General features: G+C 45.9%; 1 long non-coding RNA gene across 3 annotated transcripts; it reads right to left on the reverse strand.

Moving 5' to 3' along the window:
• Positions 1-12977: 12977 nt before the first annotated feature.
• Positions 12978-18047, reverse strand: LOC310903371. Of its 3 annotated transcripts, XR_014587484.1 has the most exons (4): positions 16132-18047; positions 15340-15994; positions 15084-15209; positions 12978-13790 (listed from the first exon to the last, which is right to left on the reverse strand). It is a non-coding gene; the product is annotated as an uncharacterized lncRNA (long non-coding RNA). The 3 variants fall into 3 exon arrangements; XR_014587485.1 differs by having other exon boundaries at positions 12978-13083; positions 15084-15994; XR_014587486.1 differs by having other exon boundaries at positions 15084-15994.
• Between the last annotated feature and the right edge of the window lie 770 nt (positions 18048-18817).

Here is an 18817-nt window from a genome sequence, read left to right on the forward strand (position 1 = left end):
GGTTTCATAGGGAATTTTAGCAGGGGCTAACAGTGGAAGGAAAGTGCATGGACAGCATCTGACCCTATGAGACCAGCCCCATGCCAACAGCCCAATTCCTGAGCACAACAGAAGCAAAAAGCAGCAGCCTTCAGTGCTGTTTCCTGACTCAGGCCCACACAAGGAGAGTTTGCAAGAGCCTGAGAAAGCCTGCAAGTTTATAGTCCAGCAAGATCATTAGACAAAGGTCACCACAGAAACACTCCCCTGCAGGTTTTCATGAGGTCTCCGAAACAGGCACCTCTCTGTGCATTCACATTTTAATTGCCTCTTAAGGGAAGGAAGCACCAGGCTGAATCTGCTGTTGCTCCACACCAATTGTAAATGCCACTACATCCGTCTGAAGGTTTGCACGATAGCAGGATCCAGCTCTGCCTAATGGCTTGGTGCTCTGGCAATCCAGAAGAGGGCAAGACCGATTTCTGCAGCAGTGTTTACCTATCTATAACATCATGTACAGAAAGGAGGCGGCAAAAAAGAAATTAGTATTTGTCATTTTCAGAGACAGCTGTGAAATTACTGTGCAGGAGATTTAAGCCCACAAAGGAGACAGCTCCTTGTACAGCGTGTGATTAAAAATCGCAGGACTCTGCCACGGAGTACAACAACATTAATGTGCTCAGACCCTGCAGGCAGCCACAACTGGACCTGACAAACACAACGGACCAGCTGCACCTCCTGGCTCACAAGGTCCCTATGTTTCTGACCACTGGGAATGGCCCACAGGGGAGAGCTTACCCTCAGCTTGGTCCTCGTCCTCTAAGCCTCTGCTATCGGCAGCTGCTGAGGCAGAACAATAGGTAAGGTAGATTTTGGGGTCTGGTCCCGTATGACTGTTCTCGTGTCAGGGATAAAGATTTTATTGTTTCTGAATGTGGACCCAAACTGGCTTCTCTTACAGGAGAGCCTCAGCAGCCACACCTGATGTAGTCTCCCTCAGGGCACCAGCAATATCCAGCGTACTCACTGCATCTCAACAGGGATAGCTCATACTTCTACTCTGCTCTCCCAGGAGCTGTCTCATCATGTGTACCGCTGTCTTCATGACCTAAAGCATCTGGGACCGCTGTTCCCAGACGCTCCCATCCTTGTGCTTGCCCACAGCCCTTCAGAGCAGGGGCCTCATGCTTGTCTTTGCCCCTCATCCCAAGCGTTTGAATGCTAATGCAATCTAAGTGCTTCATTTAGGACTCCAGAAGTAGATTCAAATTCCTGTTGTGCTACAGACTCCCAGTTTGGCAGTGGCTTGTCCATCTGGAGAATATAGCATAATAATACCTTTTTTTCTCTTCAGGCTGGGCCCTGGAGAGAGCTGGGCATCTCAGCTAGACAGTCAGCTGGTACCACCAGCCCGACTTCCAGTCTCATTAAAGCTTCGCATCCATCCTCTGCTCAGATGACCTACTTCCACTGCATTTTTTTTTAAACAATCTAGAGAACACTATTCCTCCTCACACAAACAAATGAAAGTCTTCTAGATATTCAAACAAGTTTCTCCTTCCTAAGAAGCCCTCTGAAAATACCGAGAGCTGAAGAAAATTAGCACTGTCCTTGTGTCCCTATTTGTTGGGGAAACATCTGTGCAAGCAGTTGTCCTGTTACACAAACAGTACAGTAATTTTTCATGAAGCTTTCTCAAACAGGAGGAAATTAGCAGGTCAGTTATCAGCAAGGGGCAAATAATTTTAATTACCTTGCAGAGAGATTATGTCTCCTGTGTTTAATTCTCAAAGGCTCCCACTGACAAACTAATTAGCAAGGAGCTTCATTTGAAGAGCAGGCCTGAAGTTATGTGGCTTTATTCTCCCAGCTCACAGACATCCAGTTTGTTCTCCTCTGTCACGTCGTGGGCCTCTCTACCAGCCAGACCAGGCCAAAGGAGAGTCGGTCTGAAAGACAGAAAAATGCACAGCATGCCCAGCTGCAGCTCTACCCCACAGTCCAGAGACCTCAGTGTTACGGCTTCTTTACAAGAAATGCTGGTAGAGAGTTTAGTCAAAGGGCTGTTGGCTCCTCAAACTGAAATCAGAGGATGCATTATATATTATACATTATATATTACATATTATATTTGGTTTTATCTTCCCCTTCATCTCCAAGAAGACACAAATACATTTAATTTGCATTTGGGCTGCTAGGATAGTTAACAGCCTTGAGGGAGTAGGAGTCATGATAGTGAGGTCCTGATCCAGCAAAACGTGGTGGGTTTTATGTTTGTTTAGTTGTTGTTTATTTATTTATTATTATTATTGGTATCTACATTGGCTTACTGGTTTCAGTGTGACTGCTCACAAGCCTTAAGATAACTTTCTGTGGTTACTGCTTTCACCACGTAAAACCAAGGTAGCACCACAAAAAAAAAACAATGATGTACAGGGGGGGGCAGAGTCAGGCCCCATGCACGAAACATCACATGAACAAGGAACTGCCCTTCCAAAAGCATTATGCTTTTCTGTTGGGAGTATGTCTTATGTGAATTTAATGATGCTTCCAAGGATGGGATTTAGCCGATGTCACAAATCAGTGGTGAACTGGGCTTTTGATCATGAAGAAAAGTTTCCTTTTCTGAGCAGATACCACTGCCTGGTTGAGCCTCAGGCAATACCAGAGCTGACTGCAAAGCATGCTCTCAGCCTGCATGAGGTGCAAATATGTTCATTTCACTCATCCTTACAGGGAAAAGCACCCAACCTGCTGGTTTAAACCATCATAATCTATTTCCCAGTGAAGGCAGGCTGAGCTAGTTACTGTGGGTAAAATGACAGATTATAGCTTTCCACACCCTAACAATTTTATTATTTTCAGTGGTTTTCCTGATCAAGCTGTCCCTGTATATGGGGCCTGAATCCCCTTTGAAACAGATTTAATGTAGCTCTGTGGGCCAACAAGAGGAGATTTAATTTGTGCCTGTTACATCCACCGGATGGTCAACTTGCAGCATGCCAGAGCGCAAGAGCCACTAATTACCAGCAGCATAAATCACAATACTCCAGCCAGTTTCAATTCCTGGAAAATCTAGCTTTGAGGAATGTCAGATTCAACGTTATCACCAGATGGTGTTTCTCTCTGAAGAAGACATGCCCTTGATCAGTCCATCACTGCTTAAGGCGCTACTGCTCGTTTTTCACCCGATGTTCTTCAACCAAGGGCTGAGGCTTTCCACAGCAACACGATGATGATTAAGAGCTGGAAACACAGCCGGTGCTGAAAAGCAGTTAATGTCCCTTCAAAATGTCTTACACCTTGGACACAGGTATGATCTGTTGTAAGTTCTTCTAGCTTGCAAAAACTCTTGGGTCACTCACAGCTCAATCTGCTGTACAACAACGGAAAGGTTCACAAGGTGAGCCCTTAACTCCTCAGAGCAGCAGAATAAACAAGACGTCTGTGAAAATTAAAGGTCACAGTTGGGAGCCCTTATTTGTCTTGTGTGAAAGTCTAGAAACCTTTTCAGTGGGTATCCTGTCTCCTTAACAGCGGAGTGCATTAAAAAAATGACCATTTGGATCCTTTTGTACTATAGGCAGAACCCACATCGCCTCATGAAAGCTGCTGCAGTGACTTCAGCGAGCTGTGAACAAGGTCTGTAGGATGCTGCCTCGTGAATATTTACCCTCTGGTAGAGAGCAGATGTCCGCAGACTCCATATGGGCTATCACATTACAACATGGCAAAGCACAGATCATTAATCACATCCTTAAATGAAGTGATTATAAGGTCATCACGTCAAACATTTCCTAGCATCATGGTGTCTGCACAAGTTTTATCTTACACAGAGCCTGGGGAAGCATCTGGTCAAAACACTTGACTCCAACCCATTAGCTCTGCTGCAGAGCCCGTCTCATAACACACTCAATCTTCCTGCCTCTCAGCTCCTACAGCACCAACCCGGTGTCACCACCAGATACAGAGAAGAGGCTCTCCCCTCCCTCAAAGTATCTGCTGTCCCGACACATCCAGCTCCCAGACACAACAGATCAGAAGTGCTGTGTTTGCTTACGGCACATGTAGGCATGCACACACCCCACATCAGATCCCGTAACTACCCACTGGTCTATACAGAACAACTGCTCCTCATGGGTTTGAGATTAGGTGTTTGCGATAGACATCTCTCTGCCTTCAAGAGCATGATCCAAAGGAGGAAAAGATGCCATGATAGTGAGGTGTCATGAAAACTCTGGTAGTTCATACGTGATTAATCCATCAGGTTTGGATAGGACCCTCAGCAGAGAGCAGCAGTGCGATCTCACAATCCTTGCAAAGTTTTATTTACAGTAATCGAAGGGAGAAGTGAAGAACCCCAAGACAAGAAAGTTTCATCTCCTGCCAAGAGCAGTCACCAGTGTTTGCCCTCCACACAACCCAATGTTTTCTTTTAAGAAATTAGCAAGCAACAGATGCTTCTGCTTCACCATACTGTCCACAGACTGATGCAATCCGTAAATCAGTGAATTAGGAGACATATCTCCCCTCTGGAGCAGACAACGCTGCAGGGACATGCCAAGTCAGCAGGTGGGGGAGTAGGCAAATCCAGAGCAGTAACACCTAGAGGAGCACCAGCAGCCTGTAGCTCTGCCAGCAGATAAGGGGAGGCATTACTCACCCACTACAGCTGGGTAGGACAGCAGCTACAGAAAGGCATCTTTTTTGTAGACAGGTTTTAATGTTAATTAGTTTTAAGAGTCACTGAAATTGTGCTGTTTCCCTTTCCCCATCCCACACACAGACAGTGCACATGTAGGGAAAACCAACCATCATCAAGACCCTTCTAACTCCCCCTCCACCCAGCAGGCTGATTAAGACCAAGTAAGAGATTAAGCACAGGATTCACCTGTCATCAACACCACGATAATGTGAAATTCTAATTAAATTTCACATAGTCTTTTAAGAAGACTCGTGGAGCTGAGAAACCCAAATGTCATTACAGGGGATGTTGGTTTACAGGAACATTTTCCTGATGGACCCTCAGCTAACACAGATGGGGGCAGAGCTGCACACCCCTTCTTCATCACCCTTTCCGCCACCACATCAATATGCTTTTTGTAAGAGTCGCTTATATTTCACCACGCTCCTTCTACAGGGATCAAGGACTGATATTGTGAGGTGCTGCCTAAACACACAGCCGTTATCTCAAATAGATATTATGGACATTGGTTCAAATTATGGATATTGCTTCAAATAATATATCATTGACATAATCTAATAGTAATATATCATGGATGTTACCGCAAGGAAGTAGGCAGGAAGGTAGAGAAGAAGGGGGATGGTAAGGTGCACATTTGGCAGAGCAGGAAACTGAGGCACGGAGACTAGATCAGCTGAGGCTCATCCCAAGACGACAATCATGACCTGCCTCCCCTACCCTTCTTGCTGCCCCACAGTCTGGGAGGCACAGGGAGAGGTATTTTGGGGGGGTTGTGTCACCCAGAGACACAACACAACCATGAGGCTGCTGTGAGCATCCCACCCCACTGCCCAGGGGACCCACAGCCGCCAGCTGAGCACTCAATCCCTCAACGGCCTGCAGAAGATAAGGGCTTTGCTGTTTTCCTCACTAAATCGTTTGTGAAAAAGGAGCAAGGACACTTAACCTGTCTGTGCGAGGAGTCACGGTTTGCCTGAGGAATCTCAGGCAATAGAAGCAATGCCTAGAATCATTCACCTCTTTTATAAGAAAATAGGAAAAAACAGCATGTGTATCCAACACCTGGAGGATCTAACTGTGCCGTAAGCAGAGCAGCAGCTCGGGCTGAGGGCAGGCAGCAGAGGCAAGGAGAGGAAGCCTGGCTGGCACTGCTGGGGCTGGGGGAGGCGGTGAGCAACGCAGCAAGGTGCTGGGCAAGGATCTGCAGGACTAATAAAGCCAGGGCTGAGCTGCAACAATTTTCTGTGGCCCAGCAAGAGAGAGACTGCCCCAAAGATGCCGCAGCATGCTGGATACAGGCTGAATTCACCAGCTGTTTTCTGAAAAGCCTGAGATGCAGACAACACGATTAAGGAAGAGAAAGACGATCCCAGCTGGTGAGAGCTTGGACTGGCATTTCTGTGATGGTTTGAAAGGAGGAAAATGGCCTCCTCTAACCACAAGGTTCCCCCCACCATGTTCTCATGTATGCTCATTTATTTAATTTTAAAAGGATAGGTGGTTGCAGGGGGTATGGAAGCATTTCCCCTGCTGTCTAGTCAGATGAGAATTGGATTTTCCCCACCTCGCAGAGAGGGATTGGGCACCAGGGCTTCTACTTACTGCTCATTCACACTGCTGCTAATTGCAGCCTGGCCACGCAGCCTCTGCCCAGCCAGCAGGGAGTTTAACTCCACCAAAGCAACCCATTACTTAACAGCCGACCCCGCATTCCCTGCAGATCTGGATTTCTCAGCTCTTCTCGGGAGCTGGGAAAGCTGTTCACGAGTGACCAACAGACAGCATCACCTCTCAGCAGCCCTCGGCTAAGCCACAGCCGCTAACCACACATGTTCCCATCCCCTTCCAGTTAGGAACTGGGCTGTGTCCATCAGTTTGCTGCACAATCAGAGCAGGCTGAGTGCATGCATGGAGCCAGCTCTCCAGATCCAGCTAATGAGGAACACCTCATTAAATACCTCGGGGAGAGGTTCCAGCTAACGTGTTTTCCCTTCACAGCCAATGCTGGAAGGAGCCCACTCACAACTGCTACCCATTACACGCAGTGACTTGATGACTTGCTGCATCTGTCACCAGCTAAGTAATCAAGTGTGTCCATCACCTCTCCCTTAGCAAGGTTTCTAGGCATCACCTTGCTGTTATCTTTCTCCTGATATTTCCTCCAAATAATGAAATTATTGGGGGTACCTCCTGTAAGTGCCCGCAGCCCGCCCCCTCTCCTACCCAGCTGTCGGGCTGCTACAGCAGAAGCCAACACCAGTGAAACAGCTCATCAGCCAGCTGGAGCATCTTCTCTGGAGCCTCTCTCTTCTCCTTACAAGCCCCACATCTTCTCTGTCTCCAGGCTTTTACCATCAGCTCACCCAGGAGGAGCTGATCCTGTAATTTACGCCGCAGCAGTGAATTTCCCTCCCAGGGAACGCCGCTGAAACCAGCTACAGGGTGAGCCCTGTCCCTTTGCTCTCAGCACCCCTGGGTGCAGGAGGGTGGCAGGCTCAGCTGGGTGTTTGTCACGTTTAACCCCATTTTGTAAAGATCAGAGGGGAACACTCCCCCCACCCCTATCGCACCTGGGAGAAATCTGTTGGCTCCTCTGCTTTTCTGAATGGGTGTAATCGATGCTGGGAGGGTTGAAAACGCGTTTGTACTGCCCTTGGAGATTTTCTGCTCGCTGCCGGGGACTGCACAACACCTACTCATCTCAGCGGGAAATGGTAGATGCCTCACAGAAAGAACAAGAGGCCGAAATACTGAATACGAGCATTTCTCTTACAGTTCTGTGTGCAATGGGAACTTATTCCTGATTCAATGACATGGAATCCAGCTTCTGGGGAGGCGGACTAAATCAATGATTAATTTAAAGTAATTTATACCTTTTAACCATTCAAGCCTATTTTCCTGGCTTGAGATCCACAAGCAATCTGGATCAATGCCTGGAAATCCATGACTATTTCAGATGTGGCCATTTGTCTTCTGGGAACAGCAATATCCTTGCGACTAAAGAAACGGTTCACCCCTTGGCTCAGCCTGAGTGCTCTTTCCTGGTCTTTCATGTCCAGTTTATTCATTTGTTTCCTCCAGGAATCACCCAGCAGAGCTGGATTGTGCTGCCCCAGCCCTGAGCTCTTCAACCTTCAGTAACTCGTGTTAGGTGTTATTGATGGTTTGGGTGTCACGTAGCACCTTACATATGACACAGCCTCTCTGCACCTTGCTCACCCCTTCCGCAAAACACAATTAATTACATTTTGAGCCTCTTTAGCTCATCTGCTCAGCCACAAACTCTCCTGCTGTGCACCTTGCTCCAAGTCTCCAGTCATCTGAATGACCAGAGAAACAGAAAAGGCAGCTGAGGGACTGAGCTGACATCAAGCCCATTTTATAGGCAACATAAAGCTGTCTCTAATCCTCAAGCAGCAGAAGCGTTTGTGTCAGGAGGGAGTAGCAGAAGAAAGCAGGACTTGTCTGCGGGAGAAATAAAAATAAAAAAATTAATGCAATTAAATTCCTCCAGATAGTGCTTGGCTATCTAGTTATATCACAAGTGACATTTTTGTTAGAAAGCATTAATAAAACCTGCTGTATAATCCAGGAGGATTCAGAGGAAACATTACACAGGAATTGATGGGTCTGCTGCAAAGTTTTATTCTCTCAATGCTGAGGCTCAGTTACAGAAGACAGGATCTGGGGTGGACTGGAAGCTCTCCCTGTTCTCCACAGCAGGCAGGAGGGGAAAACTGGGGAAGATAAGAGTCTTTTAGGGTGTCAGAAATCTCTGTGGGACTTCGAGCTATGCAAGTAAGTTATCAGAGCAATTGGTTTCTGGTCATCCCAAGGGAGAGGGAATTGCCAGGGTCAGGTTTGCTGTGCTGGTTTGTGGTGGGGAGTAGCAGAGGTGATGCTCTGAGCCTCCTCCTCACGGTGCACCAGGTGCCTGCCCACACCACAGCTGCATCCAGCCCTGCGAGGCATCCAGCCAAAATGATGGAAAGAAAGTCAATGTAAAGGATGGAGAAAAATAGTTGGCAGCTTCTTATAGAGCTACTCAAGAATTAAATGCCCTGACCTCTTAGTGAAAGTGCCAGCAAACACATCTTCTGCTTGTTATTGTTCCTTTCCCATTTGCTTTTAATTTGCTCAACCTATAATTTGTTAAACGAGCTGCCCAGAAGATACCATCTCAGAGCTGGTTATTATGCAGGTGCTGCTTTTATCCCGGAGCAGAGAGAAACATATCAACATCAAGACTGGGGACGCAGCCAGGAAAGCTGCTGATTTCACTGAGAAAATACTAAACATAAATTGTGTCCTGCTTCTGTCCTGTAACACTTTAAGCTCCTTACAACAACAGTATTAAAAGAAAAAAAATCACAGCGTAATGAGGACATTATGCACACCTATGTATACATCTATGTATGAAAGACCTCAGGAATAATACAGGCATAGATCATACTGGGAACTCATGAAGGAAGCCAGAAAGACCAACCCACACTGGAGAGTCCACATTTTGAGGCAGGGAGCTGTCTCTCTCTGCTGTGTTTGCAGCGTGGCACTGGATATTTCCATTCCTTGAGTGGAGATGTGAGCAGCAGAGCTGGTCAGAAATCTTCCAAAGCCTTAGTTCACCAAGAAAGGCATACAGAGTTTCATCCAAAACATCTCAGGTTCCATGAATTGAATCCAACTTTCTTGCAAAGCTTTGATGCCTGCTTTGCTCCTAGATTGACCAGGGACTAGCACCCGGTCCCATAGCCTGCTGCAATATGGATTAAGCAGGGCTGAGCTCCCAGCAGAGGCCTTGGCTCCAAGGCCTGTACACATCACTACAGAGATCCCACAGAGCCTGGGGCCTGTGCGGTGTGCCAGGCCAGAGCCACGGATCCCCAAAGCCTGCTGCAGCTACTAAAAAAAAATGGAGTGACAGCAAAATGCGCTGACATCCCAGAGCAGCTGGCCTGACAGCACCTAGCTCACACAAAAACACAACTACATCCTGCAGAAAAAGTGGATTTTTTTAGCCTGTTTACAGACTTAAGGACACCTACAATCCCCAAATATAAATTACAAAGGGTATTTGCCTGCTTAGATGTTTCGTTACAGAAGGAAAGTGGCAAGACATAGAGCAGAACAGCTTTCAGTTCATTTAGGAGAGGAATCCAGAACGAGGTATCAGCTTCTAACACCAGCTAAAGCCTTATTTGCCCTGCAGAGCAGCTGTGGACACCCAGAAATGTTAGGAGTTAAACACCTGGGGGCAACTCATTCAGCGGGGAAGCACATGAGGATGTCTTCAGTTTGCAAAATCACCCCAAGCTCCAACTTTCTCCTGTCTTCCTTTGCTTTCTGCAAGATTTGCTTGGGTAGGTAGCATTACTGCCAGGCATGCTGTATTTTAGACCCTTCTCAAAATGCTCTCTGTGGCTCTTTTTGCTTCTGTTTGGAGCAGAGTCCTGTGGTGCCAGCACTGCAGGGCCCCATCGCCCGCCGAGTTAATGTACCCAGCCCTGCTGCGTGAGGCACTTATGCAGGTCTTCTGGGTCCGGCCGGGGACAAACACCAGTTCCAGAAGCAATTTCTGTCAAACACCACGCTGTTCAGCTCACCCAGAGGTGTACCCACAGAAAACAAAGTGGGAAAGGAAACACGTGGCCCACATGCAAGGCCTTTACACCAACAGCCTTCACACACACAGCCTTCTTTAACCCAGCACGGGTCTCCTTCCTCCACTCCACATGTAGTCACCACTGTCCCATATCTTCTGGGCTGCAAGAGCAAAGCAAGTCTGTCTGGGAAAATGTACCACTTGGGTGAGGAAGGCTTCGTGATATTTTTTGGGGAAGACCTGGCACTAGAAAGCAGAAGATGATGGAAGTGGATAATCATCACCTGCTGCGCTGGACCGTTTGGTCACTGATTAGCAGACAGGAACTCTTCCCAGGATTATAGCTGATACATCCCCCCCGGGAAGCTCAGACTTTCCAAGTGATTATTTCAGGATGAAGATTAGCTGCTGTTTCTCTCTGTAAGTCTTGTGAGAGCAGTGTGACCCGGTGTTTTTCACCCACTCTCCTCCTGTTTTCATCTGTCGGAGGAAGCAAACATCAGCTCTGTGAGGCCAGACAACTTCTCCTCGGGTTTCACCACCAACTAATTATTACAAAGGGATAGGAAATAGAAACCAGTCTGGGATCATACCAGACGTGGGCTAGGAAAATTCTCAAGTTCATCTTCTGTGGTTAAGCTGCCTATTATGTGCTGAATGAGAGAGATGATTAAAGATGGTTGTTATTGCAGTTCAGAGCCAACAGAGACAGCTTGTACTAGGAAGGAAGCACAACACATTGTGCCTGAGAAAGCCCACTGTAAGCATTAGATTACATTTGCTTGGAAAAGTATCAGGTGGAAAGATGGAGAGACTCAAATCTTTGGGCCACTGAAGAGCACCAAAAAAAGGGAAAGCTGAATGCTGTTCAAACCAGGCCAGATTAGGCCTGCACTGTCCTCCAGACACCGCAAACCACTACTGCTGTAGGAAACATAGCAATGGGCAGGGTAAAATAACATGTAGGATAACTAAAATCTTTTGCCACCTGCTCCTTTGCTTCGTAAGAGCATTGTGAATGTCTGCATCCCACATTTAGGGCTTGCAGACCCACTGCGGTGGGAACGACTGGGGTCCCACTGTGCTCAGCACAAATGCATCAGCTCTTCACAGCAGGATCGAGCCCAGACAAAGGATGCTGGCAGGCCACTGGGATGTGCCACAAGAGAAATCCTTCTGGCCCCCTTTTACAGAAGGGATTTGGAGCATGTTGAGATGAAGTGGCGTGTTTGGGATCACACCACAATATTGCTGTAGGGCTGAGGACTGAATTGCTCTTTTTTCCACCAGTCTCCCTCATCCAGATCATGCTGATAACATCTGTAGTGAAACATATACCAAAAGAGCATAGATTTATCTCAATCTATAGCTTGTAAAGACAAAATGCAGTTATTGTATCTAACAACTTAAAAAAATGCATGCACCGATCCTATTAATGTACAAAGCTCACTTTGGGGCAGCAGGACACTTCTCAAAGCCCTCTCCAGTTCTAAAATCTATTATTTCCACTCTTCCTTAACTCACAAGATGGAAGGGAGCTGGACAGGTTTTCTTAATCTAATGGGACAAAGATGCAGCAATGATGCCAAGGTCAGGTGCTGAAGAGGCAAACAGGAGCATTGCTGTCCCACACAGAGCACACCTATCTTCCTTTCTGCATCAGTTTTTGCTAATTTTACAAGTGACATTTTAACAAAGAGGCATTTTATTTCAGGGCTTGCTAGAAAGCCCCTGTACTTGTTCCACCCCTTTTGCCTTAAGTTTCAGGATGCTCAGAGCAGGAGTGGATGTGGCTCTGTAACTGCTTCTGGGAGTCATAGCCAATTTGGGAGGGAGGCTGTGGTTACACAAGTTTTTGAAAAAGCAGGCTGCTAAGCAGAGAGGAAGAAATTAGCTTGCTGAAGGAAGGGCAACACTTGGCTACTGTCAAGTGAATCTAGTTAGAAAATGAGGACGTTTAGCAAGGCCAGACTGGGACTGTTCTGCGAACGCTCACTGCTAACATAACCAAGGAGACTGCATTAATACGAGACAAAAGCCGGCACAGGTACTCCTGCATTTCTTACCGTCACCATCCCACGATAGCTGCTTTGGTCACAAGCCATATAGCAGGAAAGACAATGAATGCTTTCTGCAGCCCCCACAAGGAGACATCCAGAACTCCGCATTATTGCAGGAGTCCTTAACGGACCAGAAATAGAGCACTTGTGTTGAGAGACAGCCCGTTCCTCCCACTTACGCTGCCAGCAGCTGCCCTCTCCTAGCCACAGCAAGAGCTCTGCGGAAGGAAGGACCTTGCCCCTTCAGAGCCGGTGCCTCATGTTAGCTGCTAGCAGTGGGGCGCCGGAGACTGGAAAGGAGGAAAAGAGAACAAAACAGCAGAGTGAGAGCTTTATGAAAGTACCAGAAAGCTGAGAGCCAGGAAACGCACCGCAGTGCTCCCCAGGAACTGCATGTGGGTTTGAGCCAAGCAGGGACTGAGCGAGCTCAGTGAACAGCCCTGTTCATCCTTGGAGCTAGAGAGGTTCTCCACAGTCCAAGACTCTTCCAGAACCACACAGAGGAGCACATCTTTAGTACAGATGCTGATTTGTTACAGTCAGGCTGGAATAGTGACAATCCCATAGCAATAGGCTATGTGAATACAAAAGCTAAGATCCTGAATACTGGATGTACCACAAAAAGCAAGGACACAGGAAAAACAGTTGTTTTATTTCCTTCCTTGAAACTGGAGGTAAAATGAGGCACAGAGAGGTTCCAGGACACGTGTCTGTTGTCATGGTTCAAGTTAGGGATGCTAGAGAAAGCAAACATATTTCAAACGTTAAAATCTGTAGGGAATCAGTCTGAAAAAGAAGAATATAGCTTTCATTGTATACATTTTTAAAATATATTTTTATATATTATGTATTGTTATATTTCAGGAATCACAGCATGCATGGTCACGTATTGCAGACTCAGCCCCTTGCAGACCTCCAGCTTCTATCTGAGAGTAAAACAATGGGAAAAAAATCTGTATTCCTCTCCATAAACATTCACACAAACAACAGCACTACTTTAATTAATATAATTAGCAGTCATAATATATTTGTTCTTACAGCTGTGACAGCACTGATGCCTCACACTACACCAGTGTCTTTCCAGCATGAGCTGGGATGTTTGTCCTCTTCCAGCACATTAAGCCGCTGCCACAAAGCAAGCTCTTCCTGATGGTTTTGCCATGAGAAAGTCAAGACGACATAGGATTTGTTGTTTGATGAGAGCCTGTGGCTCTTTGTCCCAGCTTTAGAAAGAGTCTATTTAGATCCAGTGAATCCAGTCCTAACCACGCTGGTGAGAAGCTCCAGGCTGGTTGAAGCTCCCTGAACTGGACAAGCACGCACTGAAGTGCGCGTTGCTGGAGAAGAAGGCAAGAAACCCCGGGCTGTGCTTCCAGCTGTAAGGTCTGGGGTTTGCTGTCAGGCAAGTTCATGAACTGCTACACAGATCAGCAGGGAGATCTCTCTGTCATGGGTGGAGGAGAGAAATTAATTTTTACAAGTTAAACACAGAGGGAAAGGGTGATTAACCTTATTTTCCATTTCCAAAGTCCATGTTTTTTTTGGTCTATAGTTAGCTAGGTATTCAATGTACTCGAGGTAAGCAGATTCTTCTGGAGCTGGGGACTTTCTTTGGGAGAAGTAGACAAAAAGTGGCAGGGAACGGGGTGAATAAGAAATGATGTGGGATGTTGTACTGTAAGATGCAACTTTGAGACTGGTGATAGCTGTGGAATAAATTCTGAGAAGGGAACAAGGAGGCAGTCTGCAAGATGACATGGATGTGTGCCCAATGGGCAAGAATCAGAAAGACGTATTATCCCTGTAATGTACACAGACACGTAGTAGTAATCATTAACTGCAGTCAAGTGTATTATCTCTTCATGTGCTCTATTCCTGCAGACCTGATAATTTGTCTCATCCTACACCTTAAAAGATCTGATAGCTGGGAGATGTAACGAGTGGGATCTTACACCACAAGACACCACTAGATTGACTACAGCTACTCGAGACTGTTTCCTTTTCTTCAACACAAGGCGGAAACATTTAAAACCTTGACGTACATCATGAAAACAAATGAACCAAGACAGCCCAGCAAATCTGACAGTTACTCTCTTTTGCATGTTTAACTAGTGCGTCTCTCACAGCCTCCGTATCCCCCATACCAGACTTTTTTCATTGTCTTTCAGCTCATTTGCTTAAGAAAGAAACTAAAATGAAGATGAGATTGCTTCTACCAAGAGATGGTGGCAACAGCTCTGAAGCTCTTGTGAATTAAGAAAGTCAAAGAGGATAAGCCTGCTGAATGAAAACTGAGATATCACTTGGTGTCATCAGAGGACCTCCTGGGAAGAGCTGAACCCTGCATGTCCCCAAAAATTAAGAGTGTAAATTGATATGTGCTCCTTCGCTTCACAGAATCTGTGCGTCATATGAGGCAGGGGTAGCTGTTACCATGGCAACTAATCTAATCTTTATTTTAATTTTTGCTGTAGTCAGATCACATCAGATAGGAAATAGCCATGCTCAGAATTAGAGCAATTGTATGTGCGAACACACGCACAGCAAATATACGTAATTGCATACGTGGCTGTGGCTAAATGTGTGAAAAAAAATAAATTGTTTTTATGTGGGAATATATTTTTTAAAGAAGTAGAATCAAGTTGGACTTGATTTCAGACATACAAAGAATATGGAGACCTCTGTGCACAACCATCAAGCTGAGTGCAACTGAGTCATCTTGTTGGGTTTTACTCACCTATCACTGTCCTATGGGAAGGGAAAGTGTATAGCTTCTATACCTTGCATTTGGAGGAAGACTTTATCCCATCCCAAACTGCAAGTCACCTCATTCTCCTTCCCTTGAGAGCTGAAGAAGGCTTCTCTGGAGGAGAAGTACAGGGAGATACAAAAATTGTGGCCAAATACAAAAGCCTTGATAACATCATAAAAACCATAGATCAGGCAACAACATGTTCTTGACACAGTAACATCACCATATCAAAGTCACACACCTCAGGAAAAGAAACGCACGAGATCTCCCTTTCTCAGTTTACCACGTGGCTGGCAACCACTGCTTCCCATCCTCAGGGCAGGAAGCCAAAAAGAAAGTGCAAACAGGCCAAAATCAGGACACCCCGCTGCCCTCCCCATTTGAAAACCCTTGAACTGCAGATATCAAAAAGCCTGAGGCTCTGAGCAGAGAGGTGTGCACGGCCTAAGGCACAAAAACCCTCACAGACAGAGCTGGTGTGGCAGATATTCCTTAATGTCAGATATGGACAGATGGAAAATCTCAAACGTTCCCAAGGGATTCAGCTACCTGCATGGTCACCGGTCAGCTTCCCACCTTAGGCCACTGTCATCACCACAGGCTTCCAAATGTAACAAGCCAGACCCTCTCTGGCTCTGAAGCGGGACAGTTTTCACGGCGTCATCAACAGAGCTGAATTGTTTTATGTCAACTTTGCTTCTTCAAAGGGTTCTTTTACAGGGATTCATTTCGGGGGGGTTTATTTCTAGTTCCTTCTACTAGGAGACCCATATTTTCCATGCAGAGGTCACAGCCAGAACACCAAATTCTGGTACTGCTGCTTTCCAGAAGGAAAATTCAGAAGAGAGCTTGCAAACTAGCATCTTCAGGGGACACCATGCAGCAAAACTCATCACCTACAGAAAAAGACCATGAAACATCCTGAATCAAGAACAACTTCATCTAAAGTTTAGCCCACCTCCTGAGCCATGAGGCTGTAGGAGTATTGTGTCATGAGTAAATCAGGAAGAAAGCAAGGAATATCAAGTCTTACTTAAGCTTTACAAAAGGATGCATCTCTGCCTTCTGCTGACTGCATGACACACCTCCAGTTCATGAAGTCCCTAAGCTGCTGATTGCTGGAGGCTGGGGGTTACAGGCAGGGAAAGTATACTAATTACTTATTTTTCTTCTGCGTCTCCTTCTGGCTACTGACAGAAACAGGCTGCAGAGTCAGACAAGATTTAGCCTGACCCAAAACAGCCCTTTTAATTCTCAGCAAGAAGCCAAGGTGCTCCAACCTCCAATTTAGGGGATGATGGGATTAGCAACCCTTCCCTTCAGCGATTACCAAACTAGGCCCTCAACTGGAGTGCCAGATCTCTCATTAGCACAGGAGGAGACAAGCTAGAATTACAGAAGCTGTTCCTTAAAGGTGAAGTTCTGCTTTGAAGCAGTGACTTAATTTAGGCAGATGAGATAGGTATTCAGAGAGAGATGGATGTTTTTGCCCGGAACAGAACAAGCAGAGGAAGCAGCTCAGTAAATGATATGTTTTTAAGTATTTTTAGTAATGCAATGCAGCTGTAAGAGGAAAACAAAGGAGGAAGAGCAAGAAACAATGAAAATGAATTCAGCTCCAACCAAGCACAACGGGATCACACTGGTGCGTCAAAATATGCTCCTGACCACCACCTTTTAGTGCAGGCTCAAATAAACCCATTCCTATGATCCCACTGTCTGGCAGGAGACACAAACCCCAACCCAGTGGATATTAATCACATGCCACCACCCCAAATCCCTTTGTCCATATGTTTCCAGCTGCTGCTGGGATCCTTACCATCACCTCCAACTGCAAAAACAGCAGCTGCAATTAATAACGTGCAGACACTCTCAATTGCTCATCTCAGCAGCCATCTGGCTTCGTATCACACACACATCCCTGCTATGCAAAGCAGAAGGGTATTTTAGCTCCTGCCACCAGTAGATGAAGGATGGACCAAGAAACAAGCAAGACTGATAGGAAACAGAAGATAGATTATAAACAAGCAAGAGGCAGAAAGAGGGCGGTCAGTGATATTTCTGTGCAAACAAAAGGGGATCCGCCTTTCAGAAGCAACAGTTGCAAATCAGCATTCCCTGAGGACCCATTTTGAGCAACGCTCCATGAGATATCTCAATCATTCATTTTGTCTTTTCTACCATCATCATTTTTGTTCATCTCAACGGCACTTCCCCAGGCTTTGACTACAAACACTAAGTCAGATCTTTAACTGCTCTAATTTGGTGTAGCTCCCTAAACATCCATCTTCAAAGGATCCTTTAATAGCAATTACAGGCCAGATGAGTGGGATTTTAGTTTCCAATTAAACCAGTTTAGCTCAATTCAGAACTGCCAGATTTTGCCCAGATCTGCCATTCAGTTCAGCTCTCTGTGCTTTGTGGAAATGCAGGCGACACAGGGAAAACAGGAAAGAAATCAGAAAACACACTTTCTGGGATCAGGACAATCTCTTGGAGCTGTCTTTGTACAGCATCTAGCACAACAGGGACCCTTCTTGTACGTGAGGCTTCTAGATGCACATTTTAAAGTCAGTATATTTGAGATATGACTTCCTAGGGCATTAAGCATCCCATCTCACATCTGCTGCTGAGAATTTGGCCTCCAAGACTGAAGATGATCATCTTTCCTGTGTTGTAGAAAACGATGTCACACAGTTAAGATAGCGATGTTAAACTCATGCAGAACTCAGCGTAATTTTAGTTCAGCTGCAGAATTTCACTGGGCAGGGATTCAAGATGAGAGCCCTGGTCTTGGGCAAGCTTCCCAAGTCTCTGTTTCCTCATCCCTGAAATGTGAATGGCATTGATATCTCTGGGTGAAAAACTCTATTTATTTTCTCATATTTTGACTGTTCTCATTATGAACATCTTTGCTTCAAAACCTGAGATGTTGACATTGTTTGCACTCTCCCTACAACTAAACTGCTGCTTAACAAGAAAGTAGCAATTCCTTAGGCACACATGTTAAGAACTAGACACTATTTGATATCCAGCCAGTTCTGAAAGGAATTCGCCATCATATTCCTAAGAGGTAGAAGTCTGTTGGACATCCTGACCAGCATCTTTGTAGGTATCTCTCTTTGTTGGGGGGAAATAGTCTATTCCCAAGCCTTTATGTCTGTTTGTGCTTTGCTGGCTCCTATGCTCTCTGCATGTAATAGGACACTGTGCTAACATTTTCACTTCTGCATAGTGTGATAAGAGCTTTTAGCACTTATCTGACATAAATGCAAAGAGCATTTGCTGCTGACACGATGTTCACGTACTATTCTTTGGCAGTACTTCAGCTACATATTTAGCATCTACCACCAAAAGGAGATTCATCCTGAGTTTATGGACCTGCTCCCAGAGAATCATTTATGCTAATGTAAAGTGGACCCTGAACATGATCTAACGACCCTTACTGTGTGCATATGGGGACACATAATTTTAGCTAGGTTCCTTCTCCTCACCCAGCTTGCATTTCTGTCTGACTCCCAAGATGAGAACACTGACATACTGCAAAGGAGATGAGATCTTGAACATGTCCTCACCTGCCTGGAGACCCGGTGGGACCATTCAGGCACCAAGAGCTGCTGATCTCTGCTCTAGTAAGAAGAGACAGGGATCCAGGAAAGAAAAAATGCAAGAAGGGCCAAGGACTAAACATTCATCTGAAACATGTCAGTGGGAATCTT

Source organism: Anser anser (assembly GCF_964211835.1).
Source record: "Anser anser genome assembly, chromosome: 8".
NCBI lineage: Eukaryota > Metazoa > Chordata > Aves > Anseriformes > Anatidae > Anser > Anser anser.